The sequence below is a fragment of the Somniosus microcephalus genome, unplaced genomic scaffold (genome assembly GCF_052327205.1).
Source record: "Somniosus microcephalus isolate GS21.2 unplaced genomic scaffold, FLI_Smic_1.0 unresolved_chr8, whole genome shotgun sequence".
NCBI lineage: Eukaryota > Metazoa > Chordata > Chondrichthyes > Squaliformes > Somniosidae > Somniosus > Somniosus microcephalus.
The window spans coordinates 27,211,326-27,231,534 of NW_028225186.1; the positions used below are offsets into that span (position 1 = coordinate 27,211,326).

A 20,209-nucleotide genomic window follows, 5' to 3' on the forward strand; every position below is an offset into this window, starting at 1 on the left:
AGTGAAAGCGCCGAATCCTATCCACTAGACCACCAGGGAAGCTGTGAGAAACGGCCTGCCAGCAAGCAGAACAAGGCAGTCTTTCCTCCTTGCTGCTTTGAAATTCAAGTCACTTTCACGCCAGGCAAACTTTTCGTACAAGATGACATTTTTTAGGCGAGATCACAAAGGACATGTTCAGGAAACCACAGCATCAAGTGCGTGTAGGCGTCCACCTGAAATCTATTTGCTTCTGTGCTTCTCTCAGAGATACACAGTCAGAGAAAAGCCGTCGGGATATTGAATAATCAGCACCAAAATATCAAGGACAATACAGAGGAAACAGTAATGCACTGCTTGAGACAAAGACTCAAACATATGCACGAACACAGATGTGTGCTCACTTTGTGTGAGTATGTCTCAGATATCCATATGATTCATGGAGGCGTGCAGTACAGTGTGAGGCCATTCGGCCAATCGTGCCAGTGCTGTCCACTTGAAAGATCAGACGTGCTTTCTCCCGCTGTTATCTGCATTTCCCTGTCCTCTCTCGTTCCGCAGTGCCCCGCACAAAAGACAAACAGAAGGAGAACACTATGCTAACGAGGAATTGATGCAGGAGGTTTTTATGCAGTTCCTCACCGTTTAAAATTGTTTTAGGCTCAATCTTTCGCTGTTGATCTTTTCCAAGGAGCGCTTTAAGGTGCTGCCAAAACGTTTAAAATTGGGGATGTTAAAATTCCTTCACGTCGGGGAATTTCACCCCGGTCTGCCGCGTGACAGGCGGGGATACTCACAACGAGACTAACCAGGAAGTGAGCAATGCAATGTCTGTCAGAGTAAGAATCGAGCCTGTTACACAGGAACAGGATGCCATTCAGCCCCTCAAAGCTGTTGCACAGCAACAGGAGCAGAACATTCATACCCTTGATCCACTTGCACAGGTACAGCTAATAAATTATTTATGCTCATGTGATGTGTTTGCGATGAAATGAATTGTTAAAAAAATTAGCCTGCATTGGCCGGGAATCGAACCCGGGTCTCCCGCGTGGCAGGCGAGAATTCTACCCCTGAACCACCAATGCACGCCGACTTAATCAATTCTATTTTCTGGTAGCTACAATTTATTTTTGACTTTTGTTAATACAAGCGGGGACACTGCGTTAACATAAAAAGCAAGATGCAGCAGATACTGCATCTGGAATTGTTGATTAAGTGCTGGAAACACTTCGAAGGTCCTGGAAGATCTGTGGACAGAGAAACACAGGGTTAACCTCTCAGGTGCATGAGCTCTCGGTAGAGCTAAGATTTTGCACTTTTCTACGTCCCGTGGGAGTTTCCTTCCAACGTTGTTTAGCTGCTCAAAAATTACATAATTAAGAAACTAACCTTCCCCAAAAGAAAAAATAGGAGCAGGATTGGGACATTCGGCCCCTCGAGCCCGCCATTTCAAAAGTTCGTGGCTGATGAGATCTTCGACACAACGCAACTTTGCCGCCCGTTCCCCATAACCTTTGACTCCCCTGTAGCTGAAATATATGTCTATCAGACATACAGAACCCGTTTGACGTCTTACAGTGTGGCCCGAGGGATAGTGTGGAGAAGCTGGGATTGCTTTCCTCTGGAGGCTAAGAGGAAATTTAATAGAGGCTTGCAAAATTACAATGGGTTTTGATAGAGGAAATAAAGACAAACGCTTTCCAATGGCAGGAGGGATGGTAACCAGAGGTAGAATTGTCTTATGCAGCGAATGTTAAGGCCTCATGAATATCAGGATAAGTTATCACGGCCCAGTTACTCTGTCATTCGAGTCTTGCACACGTTGCTAATGTGGCATTTTTCACACTGGCAATGAGTTGACTGATAGCCGTGCTGTGATCAGCTAAGTTTGTTAGGGAGATGCAGTCGGCAAAATAATACATGGAAGACGGATAATAACCGTGACTGTTCTGACACTGTGAGGCAAGGAAGCGAATGCTGCACCGCGGTACCGAATGATGCGCTGCTGACTGTTGAGGCAACAGCAGCGGTGTGGAAAATTGAAAGGTTGATGAGGTGCAAGCATTGTTTCGCGCGGGTGCTTTGATTGCTGGCATTTCAAACAGACAGAAAACGCACTAGTTCTCTGACCGGGAATCGAACCCGGGCCGCGGCGGTGAAAGCGCCGAATCCTATCCACTAGACCACCAGGGAAGCTGTGAGAAGCGGCCTGCCAGTAAGCAGAACAAGGCAGTCTTTCCTCCTTGCTGCTTTGAAATTCAGGTCACTTTCACGCCAGGCAAACTTTTCGTACAAGATGACATTTTTTAGGCGAGATCACAAAGGACATGTTCAGGAAACCACAGCATCAAGTGCGTCTAGGCGTCCACCTGAAATCTATTTGCTTCTGTGCTTTTCTCAGAGATACACAGTCAGAGAAAAGCCGTCGGGATATTGAATAATCAGCACCAAAATATCAAGGACAATACGGAGGAAACAGTAATGCACTGCTTGAGACAAAGACTCAAACATATGCACGAACACAGATGTGTGCTCACTTTGTGTGAGTATGTATCAGATATCCATATGATTCATGGAGGCGTGCAGTACAGTGTGAGGCCATTCGGCCAATCGTGCCAGTGCTGTCCACTTGAAAGATCAGACGTGCTTTCTCCCGCTGTTATCTGCATTTCCCTGTCCTCTCTCGTTCCGCAGTGCCCCGCACAAAAGACAAACAGAAGGAGAACACGATGCTAACGAGGAATTGATGCAGGAGGTTTTTATGCAGTTCCTCACCGTTTAAAATTGTTTTAGGTTCAATCTTTCGCTGTTGATCTTTTCCAAGGAGCGCTTTAAGGTGCTGCCAAAACGTTTAAAATTGGGGATGTTAAAATTCCTTCCCGTCGGGGAATTTCACCCCGGTCTCCCGCGTGACAGGCGGGGATACTCACAACGAGACTAACGAGGAAGTGAGCAATGCAATGTCTGTCAGAGTAAGAATCGAGCCTGTTACACAGAAACAGGGTGCGCATTCAGTCCCTCAAAGCTGTTGCACAGCAACAGGAGCAGAACATTCATACCCTTGATCCACTTGCACAGGTACGGCTAATAAATTATTTATGCTCATGTGATGTGTTTGCTATGAAATGAATTGTTAAAAAAATTAGCTTGCATTGTCCGGGAATCGAACCCGGGTCTCGAACCCGGGTCTCCCGCGTGGCAGGCGAGAATTCTACTCCTGAACCACCAATGCACGCCGACTTATTGGATTCTATTTTCTGGTAGCTACAATTTATTTCTGACTTTTGTTAATACAAGCGGGGACACTGCGTTAACATAAAAAGCAATATGCAGCAGATACTACATCTGGAATTGTTGATTAAATGCTGGAAACACTTCGAAGGTCCTGGAAGATCTGTGGACAGAGAAACACAGGGTTAACCTCTCAGGTGCATGAGCTCTCGGTAGAGCTAAGATTTTGCACTTTTCTACGTCCCGTGTGAGTTTCCTTCCAACGTTGTTTAGCTGCTCAAAAATTACATAATTAAGAAACTAACCTTCCCCAAAAGAAAAAATAGGAGCAGGATTGGGACATTCGGCCCCTCGAGCCCGCCATTTCAAAAGTTCGTGGCTGATGAGATCTTCGACACAACGCAACTTTGCCGCCCGTTCCCCATAACCTTTGACTCCCCTGTAGCTGAAATATATGTCTATCAGACATACAGAACCCGTTTGACGTCTTACAGTGTGGCCCGAGGGATAGTGTGGAGAAGCTGGGATTGCTTTCCTCTGGAGGCTAAGAGGAAATTTAATAGAGGCTTGCAAAATTACAATGGGTTTTGATAGAGGAAATAAAGACAAACGCTTTCCAATGGCAGGAGGGATGGTAACCAGAGGTAGAATTGTCTTATGCAGCGAATGTTAAGGCCTCATGAATATCAGGATAAGTTATCACGGCCCAGTTACTCTGTCATTCGAGTCTTGCACACGTTGCTAATGTGGCATTTTTCACACTGGCAATGAGTTGACTGATAGCCGTGCTGTGATCAGCTAAGTTTGTTAGGGAGATGCAGTCGGCAAAATAATACATGGAAGACGGATAATAACCGTGACTGTTCTGACACTGTGAGGCAAGGAAGCGAATGCTGCACCGCGGTACCGAATGATGCGCTGCTGACTGTTGAGGCAACAGCAGCGGTGTGGAAAATTGAAAGGTTGATGAGGTGCAAGCATTGTTTCGCGCGGGTGCTTTGATTGCTGGCATTTCAAACAGACAGAAAACGCACTAGTTCTCTGACCGGGAATCGAACCCGGGCCGCGGCGGTGAAAGCGCCGAATCCTATCCACTAGACCACCAGGGAAGCTGTGAGAAGCGGCCTGCCAGTAAGCAGAACAAGGCAGTCTTTCCTCCTTGCTGCTTTGAAATTCAGGTCACTTTCACGCCAGGCAAACTTTTCGTACAAGATGACATTTTTTAGGCGAGATCACAAAGGACATGTTCAGGAAACCACAGCATCAAGTGCGTCTAGGCGTCCACCTGAAATCTATTTGCTTCTGTGCTTTTCTCAGAGATACACAGTCAGAGAAAAGCCGTCGGGATATTGAATAATCAGCACCAAAATATCAAGGACAATACGGAGGAAACAGTAATGCACTGCTTGAGACAAAGACTCAAACATATGCACGAACACAGATGTGTGCTCACTTTGTGTGAGTATGTCTCAGATATCCATATGATTCATGGAGGCGTGCAGTACAGTGTGAGGCCATTCGGCCAATCGTGCCAGTGCTGTCCACTTGAAAGATCAGACGTGCTTTCTCCCGCTGTTATCTGCATTTCCCTGTCCTCTCTCGTTCCGCAGTGCCCCGCACAAAAGACAAACAGAAGGAGAACACGATGCTAACGAGGAATTGATGCAGGAGGTTTTTATGCAGTTCCTCACCGTTTAAAATTGTTTTAGGTTCAATCTTTCGCTGTTGATCTTTTCCAAGGAGCGCTTTAAGGTGCTGCCAAAACGTTTAAAATTGGGGATGTTAAAATTCCTTCCCGTCGGGGAATTTCACCCCGGTCTCCCGCGTGACAGGCGGGGATACTCACAACGAGACTAACGAGGAAGTGAGCAATGCAATGTCTGTCAGAGTAAGAATCGAACCTGTTACACAGGAACAGGATGCCATTCAGCCCCTCAAAGCTGTTGCACAGCAACAGGAGCAGAACATTCATACCCTTGATCCACTTGCACAGGTACAGCTAATAAATTATTTATGCTCATGTGATGTGTTTGCTATGAAATGAATTGTTAAAAAAATTAGCCTGCATTGGCCGGGAATCGAACCCGGGTCTCCCGCGTGGCAGGCGAGAATTCTACCCCTGAACCACCAATGCACGCCGACTTAATCGATTCTATTTTCTGGTAGCTACAATTTATTTTTGACTTTTGTTAATACAAGCGGGGACACTGCGTTAACATAAAAAGCAAGATGCAGCAGATACTGCATCTGGAATTGTTGATTAAATGCTGGAAACACTTCGAAGGTCCTGGAAGATCTGTGGACAGAGAAACACAGGGTTAACCTCTCAGGTGCATGAGCTCTCGGTAGAGCTAAGATTTTGCACTTTTCTACATCCCGTGGGAGTTTCCTTCCAACGTTGTTTAGCTGCTCAAAAATTACATAATTAAGAAACTAACCTTCCCCAAAAGAAAAAATAGGAGCAGGATTGGGCCATTCGGCCCCTGGAGCCCGCCATTTAAAAAGTTCGTGGCTGATGAGATCTTCGACACAACGCAACTTTGCCGCCCGTTCCCCATAACCTTTGACTCCACTGTAGCTGAAATATATGTCTATCAGACATACAGAACCCGTTTGACGTCTTACAGTGTGGCCCGAGGGATAGTGTGGAGAAGCTGGGATTGCTTTCCTCTGGAGGCTAAGAGGAAATTTAATAGAGGCTTGCAAAATTACAATGGGTTTTGATAGAGGAAATAAAGACAAACGCTTTACAATGGCAGGAGGGATGGTAACCAGAGGTAGAATTGTCTTATGCAGCGAATGTTAAGGCCTCATGAATATCAGGATAAGTTATCACGGCCCAGTTACTCTGTCATTCGAGTCTTGCACACGTTGCTAATGTGGCATTTTTCACACTGGCAATGAGTTGACTGATAGCCGTGCTGTGATCAGCTAAGTTTGTTAGGGAGATGCAGTCGACAAAATAATACATGGAAGACGGATAATAACCGTGACTGTTCTGACACTGCGAGGCAAGGAAGCGAATGCTGCACCTCGGTACCGAATGATGCGCTGCTGACTGTTGACGCAACAGCAGCGGTGTGGAAAATTGAAAGGTTGATGAGGTGCAAGCATTGCTTTCGCGCGGGTGCTTTGATTGCTGGCATTTCAAACAGACAGAAAACGCACTAGTTCCCTGACCGGGAATCGAACCCGGGCCGCGGCGGTGAAAGCGCCGAATCCTATCCACTAGACCACCAGGGAAGCTGTGAGAAGCGGCCTGCCAGTAAGCAGAACAAGGCAGTCTTTCCTCCTTGCTGCTTTGAAATTCAGGTCACTTTCACGCCAGGCAAACTTTTCGTACAAGATGACATTTTTTAGGCGAGATCACAAAGGACATGTTCAGGAAACCACAGCATCAAGTGCATGTAGGCGTCCACCTGAAATCTATTTGCTTCTGTGCTTTTCTCAGAGATACACAGTCAGAGAAAAGCCGTCGGGATATTGAATAATCAGCACCAAAATATCAAGGACAATACAGAGGAAACAGTAATGCACTGCTTGAGACAAAGACTCAAACATATGCACGAACACAGATGTGTGCTCACTTTGTGTGAGTATGTCTCAGATATCCATATGATTCATGGAGGCGTGCAGTACAGTGTGAGGCCATTCGGCCAATCGTGCCAGTGCTGTCCACTTGAAAGATCAGACGTGCTTTCTCCCGCTGTTATCTGCATTTCCCTGTCCTCTCTCGTTCCGCAGTGCCCCGCACAAAAGACAAACAGAAGGAGAACACTATGCTAACGAGGAATTGATGCAGGAGGTTTTTATGCAGTTCCTCACCGTTTAAAATTGTTTTAGGTTCAATCTTTCGCTGTTGATCTTTTCCAAGGAGCGCTTTAAGGTGCTGCCAAAACGTTTAAAATTGGGGATGTTAAAATTCCTTCCCGTCGGGGAATTTCACCCCGGTCTCCCGCGTGACAGGCGGGGATACTCACAACGAGACTAACGAGGAAGTGAGCAATGCAATGTCTGTCAGAGTAAGAATCGAGCCTGTTACACAGGAACAGGATGCCATTCAGCCCCTCAAAGCTGTTGCACAGGAACAGGAGCAGAACATTCATACCCTTGATCCACTTGCACAGGTACAGCTGATAAATTACTTATGCTCATGTGATGTGTTTGCTATGAAATGAATTGTTAAAAAAATTAGCCTGCATTGGCCGGGAATCGAACCCGGGTCTCCCCGTGGCAGGCGAGAATTCTACTCCTGAACCACCAATGCACGCCGACTTAATCGATTTTATTTTCTGGTAGCTACAATTTATTTTTGACTTTTGTTAATACAAGCGGGGACACTGCGTTAACATAAAAAGCAATATGCAGCAGATACTGCATCTGGAATTGTTGATTAAATGCTGGAAACACTTCGAAGGTCCTGGAAGATCTGTGGACAGAGAAACACAGGGTTAACCTCTCAGGTGCATGAGCTCTCGGTAGAGCTAAGATTTTGCACTTTTCTACGTCCCGTGGGAGTTTCCTTCCAACGTTGTTTAGCTGCTCAAAAATTACATAATTAAGAAACTAACCTTCCCCAAAAGAAAAAATAGGAGCAGGATTGGGCCATTCGGCCCCTCGAGCCCGCCATTTAAAAAGTTCGTGGCTGATGAGATCTTCGACACAACGCAACTTTGCCGCCCGTTCCCCATAACCTTTGACTCCCCTGTAGCTGAAATATATGTCTATCAGACATACAGAACCCGTTTGACGTCTTACAGTGTGGCCCGAGGGATAGTGCGGAGAAGCTGGGATTGCTTTCCTCTGGAGGCTAAGAGGAAATTTAATAGAGGCTTGCAAAATTACAATGGGTTTTGATAGAGGAAATAAAGACAAACGCTTTCCAATGGCAGGAGGGATGGTAACCAAAGGTAGAATTGTCTTATGCAGCGAATGTTAAGGCCTCATGAATATCAGGATAAGTTATCACGGCCCAGTTACTCTGTCATTCGAGTCTTGCACACGTTGCTAATGTGGCATTTTTCACACTGGCAATGAGTTGACTGATAGCCGTGCTGTGATCAGCGAAGTTTGTTAGGGAGATGCAGTCGGCAAAATAATACATGGAAGACGGATAATAACCGTGACTGTTCTGACACTGTGAGGCAAGGAAGCGAATGCTGCACCTCGGTACCGAATGATGCGCTGCTGACTGTTGAGGCAACAGCAGCGGTGTGGAAAATTGAAAGGTTGATGAGGTGCAAGCATTGCTTTCGCGCGGGTGCTTTGATTGCTGGCATTTCAAACAGCCAGAAAACGCACTGGTTCCCTGAGCAGGAATCGAACCCGGGCCGCGGCGGTGAAAGCGCCGAATCCTATCAACTCGACCACCAGGGAAGCTGTGAGAAGCGGCCTGCCAGCAAGCAGAACAAGGCAGTCTTTCCTGCTTGCTGCTTTGAAATTCAGGTCACTTTCACGCCAGGCAAACTTTTCGTACAAGATGACATTTTTTAGGCGAGATCACAAAGGACATGTTCAGGAAACCACAGCATCAAGTGCATGTAGGCGTCCACCTGAAATCTATTTGCTTCTGTGCTTTTCTCAGAGATACACAGTCAGAGAAAAGCCGTCGGGATATTGAATAATCAGCACCAAAATATCAAGGACAATACAGAGGAAACAGTAATGCACTGCTTGAGACAAAGACTCAAACATATGCACGAACACAGATGTGTGCTCACTTTGTGTGAGTATGTCTCAGATATCCATATGATTCATGGAGGCGTGCAGTACAGTGTGAGGCCATTCGGCCAATCGTGCCAGTGCTGTCCACTTGAAAGATCAGACGTGCTTTCTCCCGCTGTTATCTGCATTTCCCTGTCCTCTCTCGTTCCGCAGTGCCCCGCACAAGAGACAAACAGAAGGAGAACACTATGCTAACGAGGAATTGATGCAGGAGGTTTTTATGCAGTTCCTCACCGTTTAAAATTGTTTTAGGTTCAATCTTTCGCTGTTGATCTTTTCCAAGGAGCGCTTTAAGGTGCTGCCAAAACGTTTAAAATTGGGGATGTTAAAATTCCTTCCCGTCGGGGAATTTCACCCCGGTCTCCCGCGTGACAGGCGGGGATACTCACAACGAGACTAACCAGGAAGTGAGCAATGCAATGTCTGTCAGAGTAAGAATCGAGCCTGTTACACAGGAACAGGATGCCATTCAGCCCCTCAAAGCTGTTGCAAAGAAACAGGAGCAGAACATTCATACCCTTGATCCACTTGCACAGGTACAGCTTATAAATTATTTATGCTCATGTGATGTGTTTGCTATGAAATGAATTGTTAAAAAAATTAGCCTGCATTGGCCGGGAATCGAACCCGGGTCTCCCGCGTGGCAGGCGAGAATTCTACCCCTGAACCACCAATGCACGCCGACTTATTCGATTTTATTTTCTGGTAGCTACAATTTATTTTTGACTTTTGTTAATACAAGCGGGGACACTGCGTTAACATAAAAAGCAATATGCAGCAGATACTGCATCTGGAATTGTTGATTAAATGCTGGAAACACTTCGAAGGTCCTGGAAGATCTGTGGACAGAGAAACACAGGGTTAACCTCTCAGGTGCATGAGCTCTCGGTAGAGCTAAGATTTTGCACTTTTCTACGTCCCGTGGGAGTTTCCTTCCAACGTTGTTTAGCTGCTCAAAAATTACATAATTAAGAAACTAACCTTCCCCAAAAGAAAAAATAGGAGCAGGATTGGGCCATTCGGCCCCTCGAGCCCGCCATTTAAAAAGTTCGTGGCTGATGAGATCTTCGACACAACGCAACTTTGCCGCCCGTTCCCCATAACCTTTGACTCCCCTGTAGCTGAAATATATGTCTATCAGACATACAGAACCCGTTTGACGTCTTACAGTGTGGCCCGAGGGATAGTGTGGAGAAGCTGGGATTGCTTTCCTCTGGAGGCTAAGAGGAAATTTAATAGAGGCTTGCAAAATTACAATGGGTTTTGATAGAGGAAATAAAGACAAACGCTTTCCAATGGCAGGAGGCATGGTAACCAGAGGTAGAATTGTCTTATGCAGCGAATGTTAAGGCCTCATGAATATCAGGATAAGTTATCACGGCCCAGTTACTCTGTCATTCGAGTCTTGCACACGTTGCTAATGTGGCATTTCTCACACTGGCAATGAGTTGACTGATAGCCGTGCTGTGATCAGCTAAGTTTGTTTGGGAGATGCAGTCGACAAAATAATACATGGAAGACGGATAATAACCGTGACTGTTCTGACACTGTGAGGCAAGGAAGCGAATGCTGCACCTTGGTACCGAATGATGCGCTGCTGACTGTTGAGGCAACAGCAGCGATGTGGAAAATTGAAAGGTTGATGAGGTGCAAGCATTGTTTCGCGCGGGTGCTTTGATTGCTGGCATTTCAAACAGCCAGCAAACGCACTGGTTCCCTGACCGGGAATCGAACCCGGGCCGAAGCGGTGAAAGCGCCGAATCCTATCCACTAGACCACTAGGGAAGCTGTGAGAAGGGGCCTGCCAGCAAGCAGAACAAGGCAGTCTTTCCTCCTTGCTGCTTTGAAATTCAGGTCACTTTCACGCCAGGCAAACTTTTCGTACAAGATGACATTTTTTAGGCGAGATCACAAAGGACATGTTCAGGAAACCACAGCATCAAGTGCGTGTAGGCGTCCACCTGAAATCTATTTGCTTCTGTGCTTTTCTCAGAGATACACAGTCAGAGAAAAGCCTTCGGATATTGAATAATCAGCACCAAAATATCAAGGACAATACAGAGGAAACAGTAATGCACTGCTTGAGACAAAGACTCAAACATATGCACGAACACAGATGTGAGCTCACTTTGTGTGAGTATGTCTCAGATATCCATATGATTCATGGAGGCGTGCAGTACAGTGTGAGGCCATTCGGCCAATCGTGCCAGTGCTGTCCACTTGAAAGATCAGACGTGCTTTCTCCCGCTGTTATCTGCATTTCCCTGTCCTCTCTCGTTCCGTAGTGCCCCGCACAAAAGACAAACAGAAGGAGAACACTTGCTAACGAGGAATTGATGCAGGAGGTTTTTATGCAGTTCCTCACCGTTTAAAATTGTTTTAGGTTCAATCTTTCGCTGTTGATCTTTTCCAAGGAGCGCTTTAAGGTGCTGCCAAAACGTTTAAAATTGGGGATGTTAAAATTCCTTCCCGTCGGGGAATTTCACCCCGGTCTCCCGCGTGACAGGCGGGGATACTCACAACGAGACTAACGAGGAAGTGAGCAATGCAATGTCTGTCAGAGTAAGAATCGAGCCTGTTACACAGGAACAGGATGCCATTCAGCCCCTCAAAGCTGTTGCACAGGAACAGGAGCAGAACATTCATACCCTTGATCCACTTGTACAGCTAATAAATTATTTATGCTCATGTGATGTGTTTGCTATGAAATGAATTGTTAAAAAAATTAGCTTGTATTGGCCGGTAATCGAACCCGGGTCTCCCGCGTGACAGGCCAGAACTCTACCCCTGAACCACCAATGCACGCCGACTTAATCGATTCTATTTTCTGGTAGCTACAATTTATTTATGACTTTTGTTAATACAAGCGGGGACACTGCGTTAACATAAAAAGCAATATGCAGCAGATACTGCATCTGGAATTGTTGATTAAATGCTGGAAACACTTCGAAGGTCCTGGAAGATCTGTGGACAGAGAAACACACGGTTAACCTCTCAGGTGCATGAGCTCTCGGTAGAGCTAAGATTTTGCACTTTTCTACGTCCCGTGGGAGTTTCCTTTCAACGTTGTTTAGCTGCTCAAGAATTACATAATTAAGAAACTAACCTTCCCCAAAAGAAAAAATAGGAACAGGATTGGGCCATTCGACCCCTCGAGCCCGCCATTTAAAAGGTTCGTGGCTGATGAGATCTTCGACACAACGCAACTTTGCCGCCCGTTCCCCATAACCTTTGACTCCCCTGTAGCTGAAATATATGTCTATCAGACATACAGAACCCGTTTGACGTCTTACAGTGTGGCCCGAGGGATAGTGTGGAGAAGCTGGGATTGCTTTCCTCTGGAGGCTAAGAGGAAATTTAATAGAGGCTTGCAAAATTACAATGGGTTTTGATAGAGGAAATAAAGACAAACGCTTTCCAATGGCAGGAGGGATGGTAACCAGAGGTAGAATTGTCTTATGCAGCGAATGTTAAGGCCTCATGAATATCAGGATAAGTTATCACGGCCCAGTTACTCTGTCATTCGAGTCTTGCACACGTTGCTAATGTGGCATTTTTCACACTGGCAATGAGTTGACTGATAGCCGTGCTGTGATCAGCTAAGTTTGTTAGGGAGATGCAGTCGGCAAAATAATACATGGAAGACGGATAATAACCGTGACTGTTCTGACACTGCGAGGCAAGGAAGCGAATGCTGCACCTCGGTACCGAATGATGCGCTGCTAACTGTTGAGGCAACAGCAGCGGTGTGGAAAATTGAAAGGTTGATGAGGTGCAAGCATTGTTTCGCGCGGGTGCTTTGATTGCTGGAAATTCAAACAGCCAAGAAAACGCACTGGTTCCACTGACCGAGAATCACACCCGGAGCCGCCGCGGTGAAAGCGCCGAATCCTAACCACTAGACCACCAGGGAAGCTGTGGAAAGCATCCTGCCAGCAAGCAGAACAATGCAATCTTTCCTCCTTGCTGCTTTGAAATTCAGGTCACTTTCGCGCCAGGCAAACCTTTCGTACCAGATGACATTTTTTCGGCGAGATCACAAACGACATGTTCAAGAAACCACAGCATCAATTGCGGGTAGGCGTCCACCTGAAATCTATTTGCTTCTGTGCTTTTCTCAGTGATACATAGTCAGAGAAAAGCCGTCGGGATATTGAATAATCAGCACCAAAATACCAAGGACAACACAGAGGAAATAGTAATGCACTGCTTGAGACAAAGGCTCAAACACATACACGAACACAGATGTGTGCTCACTTTGTGTGGGTATGTCTCAGATATCCATATGATTCATGGAAGCTTGCAGTACAGTATGAGGCCATTCGGCCAATCGTGCCAGTGCTGTCCCCTTGAAAGATCAGACGTGCTTTCTCCCGCTGTTATCTGCATTTCCCTGTCCTCTCTCGTTCCGCAGTGCCCCGCACAAAAGACAAACAGAAGGAGAACACTATGCTATCGAGGAATTGATGCAGGAGCTTTTTTTACAGTTCCTCACCGTTTAAAATCATTTTAGGTTCATTTTTTCGCTGTTGATCTTTTCCAAGGAGCACGTTAAGGTGCTGCCCAAAGGTTTAAAATTGGGGATGCTAAAATTCCTCCCCGTCGGGGATTTTCACCCCGGTCTCCCGCGTGACAGGTGGGGATACTCACAACTACACTAATGAGGAAGTGAGCAATGTAATGTCTGTCAGAGTAAAAATCGAGCCTGTTACACAGAAACAGGATGCCATTCAGCCCCTGAAAACTGTTGCACAGGAACAGGAGCAGAACATTCATTCCCTTGATTCAGTTGCACAGATTCAGCTAACATATTATTTATGCTCAAGTGATGTGTTTGCTATGAAATGAATTGTTTAAAATGTTAACCTGCATTGGCCGGGAATCGAACCCGGGTCACCCGCGTGGGAGGCGAGAATTCTACCCCTGAACCACCAATGCACGCTGAGTTAACAAATTCCATTTTCTGGTAGCTACAATTTATTTTTGGCTTTTGTTAATACAAGCGGGGACACTGCGTTAACATAAAAAGCTAAATGCAGCAGATACTGCATCTGGAATTGTTGACTAAATGCTGGAAACACTTCGAAGGTCGTGGAATATCTGTGGACAGAGAATTACAGGGTTAGCCTCTCAGGTGCATGAGCTCACGGCAGAGCTAAGATTTTGCACTTTTCTAGGTGCCGTGGGAGTTTCCTTCCAACGTTGTTTAGCTGCTCAAAAATTACATAATTAAGAAACTAACGTTACCCAAAAGAATAAATAGGAGCAGGATTGGGCCATTCGGCCCCTCGAGCCCCGCCATTTAATAATTTCGTGGCTGATGAGATCTTCGACACAACGCAACTTTTCCGCCCGCTCCCCATAACCCTTGACTCCCCGACATACAGAACACGTTTGACGTCTTACAGTGTGGCCCGAGGGACAAGCGACTTCAGTTATGTTGATGGTGTGGACAAGCTGGAATTGCTTTCCTCTGGAGGCTAAGAGGAAATTTAATAAAGGCTTGCAAAATTTCAATGGCTTTTGATAGAGGAAATAAAGACAACCGCTTTCCAATGGCAGGAGGGATGGTAACCAGAGGTAGAATTGTCTTATGCAGCGAATGTTAAGGCCTCATGAATATCAGGATAAATTATCACGGCCCAGGTACTCTGTCATTCGAGTCTTGCACACGTAGCTAATGTGGCATTCTTCACACTGGCAATGAGTTGACTGATAGCCGTGCTGTGATCAGCTAAGTTTGTTAGGGAGATGCAGTCGGCAAAATAATACATGGAAGGCGGATAATAACCGTGACTGTTCTGACACTGTGAGGTACACATAAATGTGGGCATTTAAGGTGTCTTGTTCCCAATGTCATTTCCTGCTGACTTTGAAACAGCAGGCATTTTACAGAAGGCAAGGAAGTGAATGTTGCACCTCGGTACCGAATGTTGCGCTGCTGACTGTTGAGGCAACAGCAGCGTGGAAAGTTGAAAGGTTGATGAGGTGCAAGCATTGTTTTGCGCGGATGCTTTGATTGCTGGCATTTCAAACAGCCAGAAAAAGCACTGGTTCCCTGACCGGGAATCGAACCCGGGTCGCGGGCGTGAAAGCGCCGAATCCTAACCACTAGACCACCAGGGAAGCTGTGGAAAGCATCCTGCCAGCAAGCAGAACAATGCAGTCTTTCCTCCTTGCTGCTTTGAAATTCAGGTCACTTTCGCGCCAGGCAAACCTTTCGTACCAGATGACATTTTTTCGGCGAGATCACAAACGACATGTTCAAGGAACCACAGCATCAATTGCGGGTAGGCGTCCACCTGAAATCTATTGGCTTCTGTGCTTTTCTCAGTGAAACATAGTCAGAGAAAAGCCGTCGGGATATTGAATAATCAGCACCAAAATATCAAGGACAACACAGAGGTAATAGTAATGCACTGTTTGAGACAAAGGCTCAGACACATACACGAACACAGATGTGTGCTCACTTTGTCTGGGTATATCTCAGATATCCATATGATTCATGGAAGCTTGCAGTACAGTATGAGGCCATTCGGCCAATCGTGCCAGTGCTGTCCCCTTGAAAGATCAGACGTGCTTTCTCCCGCTGTTATCTGCATTTCCCTGTCCTCTCTCGTTTCGCAGTGCCCCGCACAAAAGACAAACAGAAGGAGAACACTATGCTAACGAGGAATTGATGCAGGAGATTTTTATACAGTTCCTCACCGTTTAAAATCATTTTAGGTTCAATTTTTCGCTGTTGATCTTTTCCAAGGAGCACGTTAAGGTGCTGCCCAAAGGTTTAAAATTGGGGATGTTAAAATTCCTCCCCGTCGGGGATTTTCACCCCGGTCTCCCGCGTGACAGGTGGGGATAGTCACAACTATACTAACGAGGAAGTGAGCAATGTAATGTCTGTCAGAGTAAGAATCGAGCCTGTTACACAGAAACAGGATGCCATTCAGCCCCTGAAAACTGTTGCACAGGAACAGGAGCAGCACATTCATTCCGTTGATCCAGTTGCACAGATACAGCTAATATATTATTTATGCTCAAGTGATGTGTTTGCTATGAAATGAATTGTTTAAAATGTTAACCTGCATTGGCCGGGAATCGAACCCGGGTCCCCCGCGTGGCAGGCGAGAATTCTACCCCTGAACCACCAATGCACGCCGAGTTAACAAATTCCATTTTCTGGTAGCTACAATTTATTTTTGGCTTTTGTTAATACAAGCGGGGACACTGCGTTAACATATAAAGCAAAATGCAGCAGATACTGCATCTGGAATTGTTGACTAAACGCTGGAAACACTTCGAAGGTCCTGGAAGATCTGTGGACAGAGAATTACAGGGTTAACCTCTCAGGTGCATGAGCTCACGGCAGAGCTAAGATTTTGCACTTTTCTAGGTGCCGTGGGAGTTTGCTTCCAACGTTGTTTAGCTGATCAAAAATTACATAATTAAGAAACTAACGTTCCCCAAAAGAATAAATAGGAGCAGAATTGGGCCATTCGGCCCCTCGAGCCCCGCCATTTAATAATTTCGTGGCTGATGAGATCTTCGACACAACGCAACTTTTCCGCCCGCTCCCCATAACCCTTGACTCCCCGACATACAGAACACGTTTGACGTCTTACAGTGTGGCCCGAGGGACAAGCGACTTCAGTTATGTTGATGGTGTGGACAAGCTGGAATTGCTTTCCTCTGGAGGCTAAGAGGAAATTTAATAAAGGCTTGCAAAATTTCAATGGCTTTTGATAGAGGAAATAAAGACAACCGCTTTCCAATGGCAGGAGGGATGGTAACCAGAGGTAGAATTGTCTTATGCAGCGAATGTTAAGGCCTCATGAATATCAGGATAAATTATCACGGCCCAGGTACTCTGTCATTCGAGTCTTGCACACGTAGCTAATGTGGCATTCTTCACACTGGCAATGAGTTGACTGATAGCCGTGCTGTGATCAGCTAAGTTTGTTAGGGAGATGCAGTCGGCAAAATAATACATGGAAGGCGGATAATAACCGTGACTGTTCTGAAACTGTGAGGTACACATAAATGTGGGCATTTAAGGTGTCTTGTTCCCAATGTCATTTCCTGCTGACTTTGAAACAGCAGGCATTTCACAGAAGGCAAGGAAGTGAATGTTGCACCTCGGTACCGAATGTTGCGCTGCTGACTGTTGAGGCAACAGCAGCGTGGAAAGTTGAAAGGTTGATGAGGTGCAAGCATTGTTTCCCGCGGGTGCTTTGATTGCTGGCATTTCAAACAGCCAGAAAAAGCACTGGTTCCCTGACCGGGAATTCGAACCCGGGCCGTTGCGGTGAAAGCGCCGAATCCTAACCACTATACCACCAGGGAAGCTGTGGAAAGCATCCTGCCAGCAAGCAGAACAATGCAATCTTTCCTCCTTGCTGCTTTGAAATTCAGGTCACTTTCGCGCCAGGCAAACCTTTCGGACCAGATGACATTTTTTCGGCGAGATCACAAACGACATGTTCAAGAAACCACAGCATCAATTGCGGGTAGGCGTCCACCTGAAATCTATTTGCTTCTGTGCATTTCTCAGTGATACATAGTCAGAGAAAAGCCGTCGGGATATTGAATAATCAGCACCAAAATATCAAGGACAACACAGAGGAAATAGTAATGCACTGCTTGAGACAAAGGCTCAAACACATACACGAACACAGATGTGTGCTCACTTGTGTGGGTATGTCTCAGATATCCATATGATTCATGGAAGCTTGCAGTACAGTATGAGGCCATTCGGCCAATCGTGCCAGTGCTGTCCCCTTGAAAGCTCGGACGTGCTTTCTCCCGCTGTTATCTGCATTTCCCTGTCCTCTCTCGTTCCGCAGTGCCCCGCACAAAAGACAAACAGAAGGAGAACACTATGCTAACGAGGATTTGATGCAGGAGCTTTTTATACAGTTCCTCACCGTTTAAAATTATTTTAGGTTCAATTTTTCGCTGTTGATCTTTTCCAAGGAGCACGTTCAGGTGCTGCGCAAAGGTTTAAAATTGGGAATGTTAAAATTCCTCCCCGTCGGGGAATTTCACCCCGGTCTCCCGCGTGACAGGTGGGGATACTCACAACTATACTAACGAGGAAGTGAGCAATGTAATGTCTGTCAGAGTAAGAATCGAGCCTGTTACACAGAAACAGGATGCCATTCAGCTCCTGAAAACTGTTGCACAGGAACAGAATATTTATTCCCTTGATCCAGTTGCACAGATACAGCTAATATATTATTTATGCTCAAGTGAAGTGTTTGCGATTAAATGAATTGTTTAAAATGTTAACCTGCATTGGCCGGGAATCGAACCCGGGTCACTTGCGTGGGAGTCGAGAATTCTACCCCTGAACCACCAATGCACCCCTAGTTAACAAATTCCATTTTCTCGTAGCTACAATTTATTTTTGGCTTTTGTTAATACAAGCGGGGACACTGCGTTAACATAAAAAGCTAAATGCAGCAGATACTGCATCTGGAATTGTTGACTAAATGCTGGAAACACTTCGAAGGTCCTGGAAGATCTGTGGACAGAGAATCACAGGGTTAACCTCTCAGGTGCATGAGCTCACGGCAGAGCTATGGTTTTGCACTTTTCCAGGTGCCGTGGGAGTTTCCTTCCAACGTTGTTTAGCTGCTCAAAAATTACATAATTAAGAAACTATCCTTCCCCAAAAGAATAAATAGGAGCAGGATTGGGCCATTCGGCCCCTCGAGCCCCGCCATTTAATAATTTCGTGGCTGATGAGATCTTCGACACAACGCAACTTTTCCGCCCGCTCCCCATAACCCTTGACTCCCCGACATACAGAACTCGTTTGACGTCTTACAGTGTGGCCCGAGGGTCAAGCGACTTCAGTTATGTTGATGGTGTGGACAAGCTGGAATTGCTTTCCTCTGGAGGCTAAGAGGAAATTTAATAAAGGCTTGCAAAATTTCAATGGCTTTTGATAGAGGAAATAAAGACAACCGCTTTCCAATGGCAGGAGGGATGGTAACCAGAGGTACATTTGTCTTATGCAGCGAATGTTAAGGCCTCATGAATATCAGGATAAATTATCACGGCCCAGGTACTCTGTCATTCGAGTCTTGCACACGTAGCTAATGTGGCATTCTTCACACTGGCAATGAGTTGACTGATAGCCGTGCTGTGATCAGCTAAGTTTGTTAGGGAGATGCAGTCGGCAAAATAATACATGGAAGGCGGATCATAACCGTGACTGTTCTGAAACTGTGAGGTACACATAAATGTGGGCATTTAAGGTGTCTTGTTCCCAATGTCATTTCCTGCTGACTTTGAAACAGCAGGCATTTCACAGAAGGCAAGGAAGTGAATGTTGCACCTCGGTACCGAATGTTGCGCTGCTGACTGTTGAGGCAACAGCAGCGTGGAAAGTTGAAAGGTTGATGAGGTGCAAGCATTGTTTCGCGCGGGTGCTTTGATTGCTGGCATTTCAAACAGCCAGAAAAAGCACTGGTTCTCTGACCGGGAATTAGAACCCGGGCCGCGGCGTTGAAAGCGCCGAATCCTAACCACTAGACCACCAGGGAAGCTGTGGAAAGCATCCTGCCAGCAAGCAGAACAATGCAGTCTTTCCTCCTTGCTGCTTTGAAATTCAGGTCTCTTTCGCGCCAGGCAAACTTTTCGTACCAGATGACATTTTTTAGGCGAGATCACAAACCACATGTTCAAGAAACCACAGCATCAATTGCGGGTAGGCGTCCACCTGAAATCTATTTGCTTCTGTGCTTTTCTCAGTGATACATAGTCAGAGAAAAGCAGTCGGGATATTGAATAATCAGCACCAAAATATCAAGGACAACACAGAGGAAATAGTAGTGCACTGCTTGAGACAAAGGCTCAAACACATTCACGAACACAGATGTGTGCTCACTTTGTGTGGGTATGTCTCAGATATCCATATGATTCATGGAAGCTTGCAGTACAGTATGAGGCCATTCGGCCAATCGTGCCAGTGCTGTCCCCTTGAAAGATCAGACGTGCTTTCTCCGGCTGATATCTGCACTTCCCTGTCCTCTCTCGTTCCGCAGTGCCCCGCACAAAAGACAAACAGAAGGAGAACACTAAGCTAACGAGGAATTGATGCAGGAGCTTTTTATACAGTTCCTCACCGTTTAAAATTATTTTAGGTTCAATTTTTCGCTGTTGATCTTTTCCAAGGAGCACGTTCAGGTGCTGCGCAAAGGTTTAAAATTGGGAATGTTAAAATTCCTCCCCGTCGGGGTATTTCACCCCGGTCTCCCGCGTGACAGGTGGG

The 20,209-nt window shown here is 46.0% G+C and overlaps 6 non-coding genes across 6 annotated transcripts; all 6 read right to left on the reverse strand.

Annotated features, from left to right (window-relative positions):
• Nucleotides 1–993: 993 nt before the first annotated feature.
• trnag-gcc (transfer RNA glycine (anticodon GCC)) lies at nt 994–1,064 on the reverse strand. The gene has a single exon. It is a non-coding gene; the product is annotated as a tRNA-Gly (tRNA).
• A 4,209-nt stretch (nt 1,065–5,273) lies between these two features.
• On the reverse strand, nt 5,274–5,344 carry trnag-gcc (transfer RNA glycine (anticodon GCC)). Its single transcript has one exon. It is a non-coding gene; the product is annotated as a tRNA-Gly (tRNA).
• A 1,037-nt stretch (nt 5,345–6,381) lies between these two features.
• On the reverse strand, nt 6,382–6,453 carry trnae-uuc (transfer RNA glutamic acid (anticodon UUC)). The gene has a single exon. It is a non-coding gene; the product is annotated as a tRNA-Glu (tRNA).
• A 3,087-nt stretch (nt 6,454–9,540) lies between these two features.
• trnag-gcc (transfer RNA glycine (anticodon GCC)) lies at nt 9,541–9,611 on the reverse strand. Its single transcript has one exon. It is a non-coding gene; the product is annotated as a tRNA-Gly (tRNA).
• A 4,190-nt stretch (nt 9,612–13,801) lies between these two features.
• trnag-ccc (transfer RNA glycine (anticodon CCC)) lies at nt 13,802–13,872 on the reverse strand. Its single transcript has one exon. It is a non-coding gene; the product is annotated as a tRNA-Gly (tRNA).
• A 4,349-nt stretch (nt 13,873–18,221) lies between these two features.
• Nucleotides 18,222–18,292, reverse strand: trnag-ccc (transfer RNA glycine (anticodon CCC)). Its single transcript has one exon. It is a non-coding gene; the product is annotated as a tRNA-Gly (tRNA).
• Nucleotides 18,293–20,209: the final 1,917 nt, after the last annotated feature.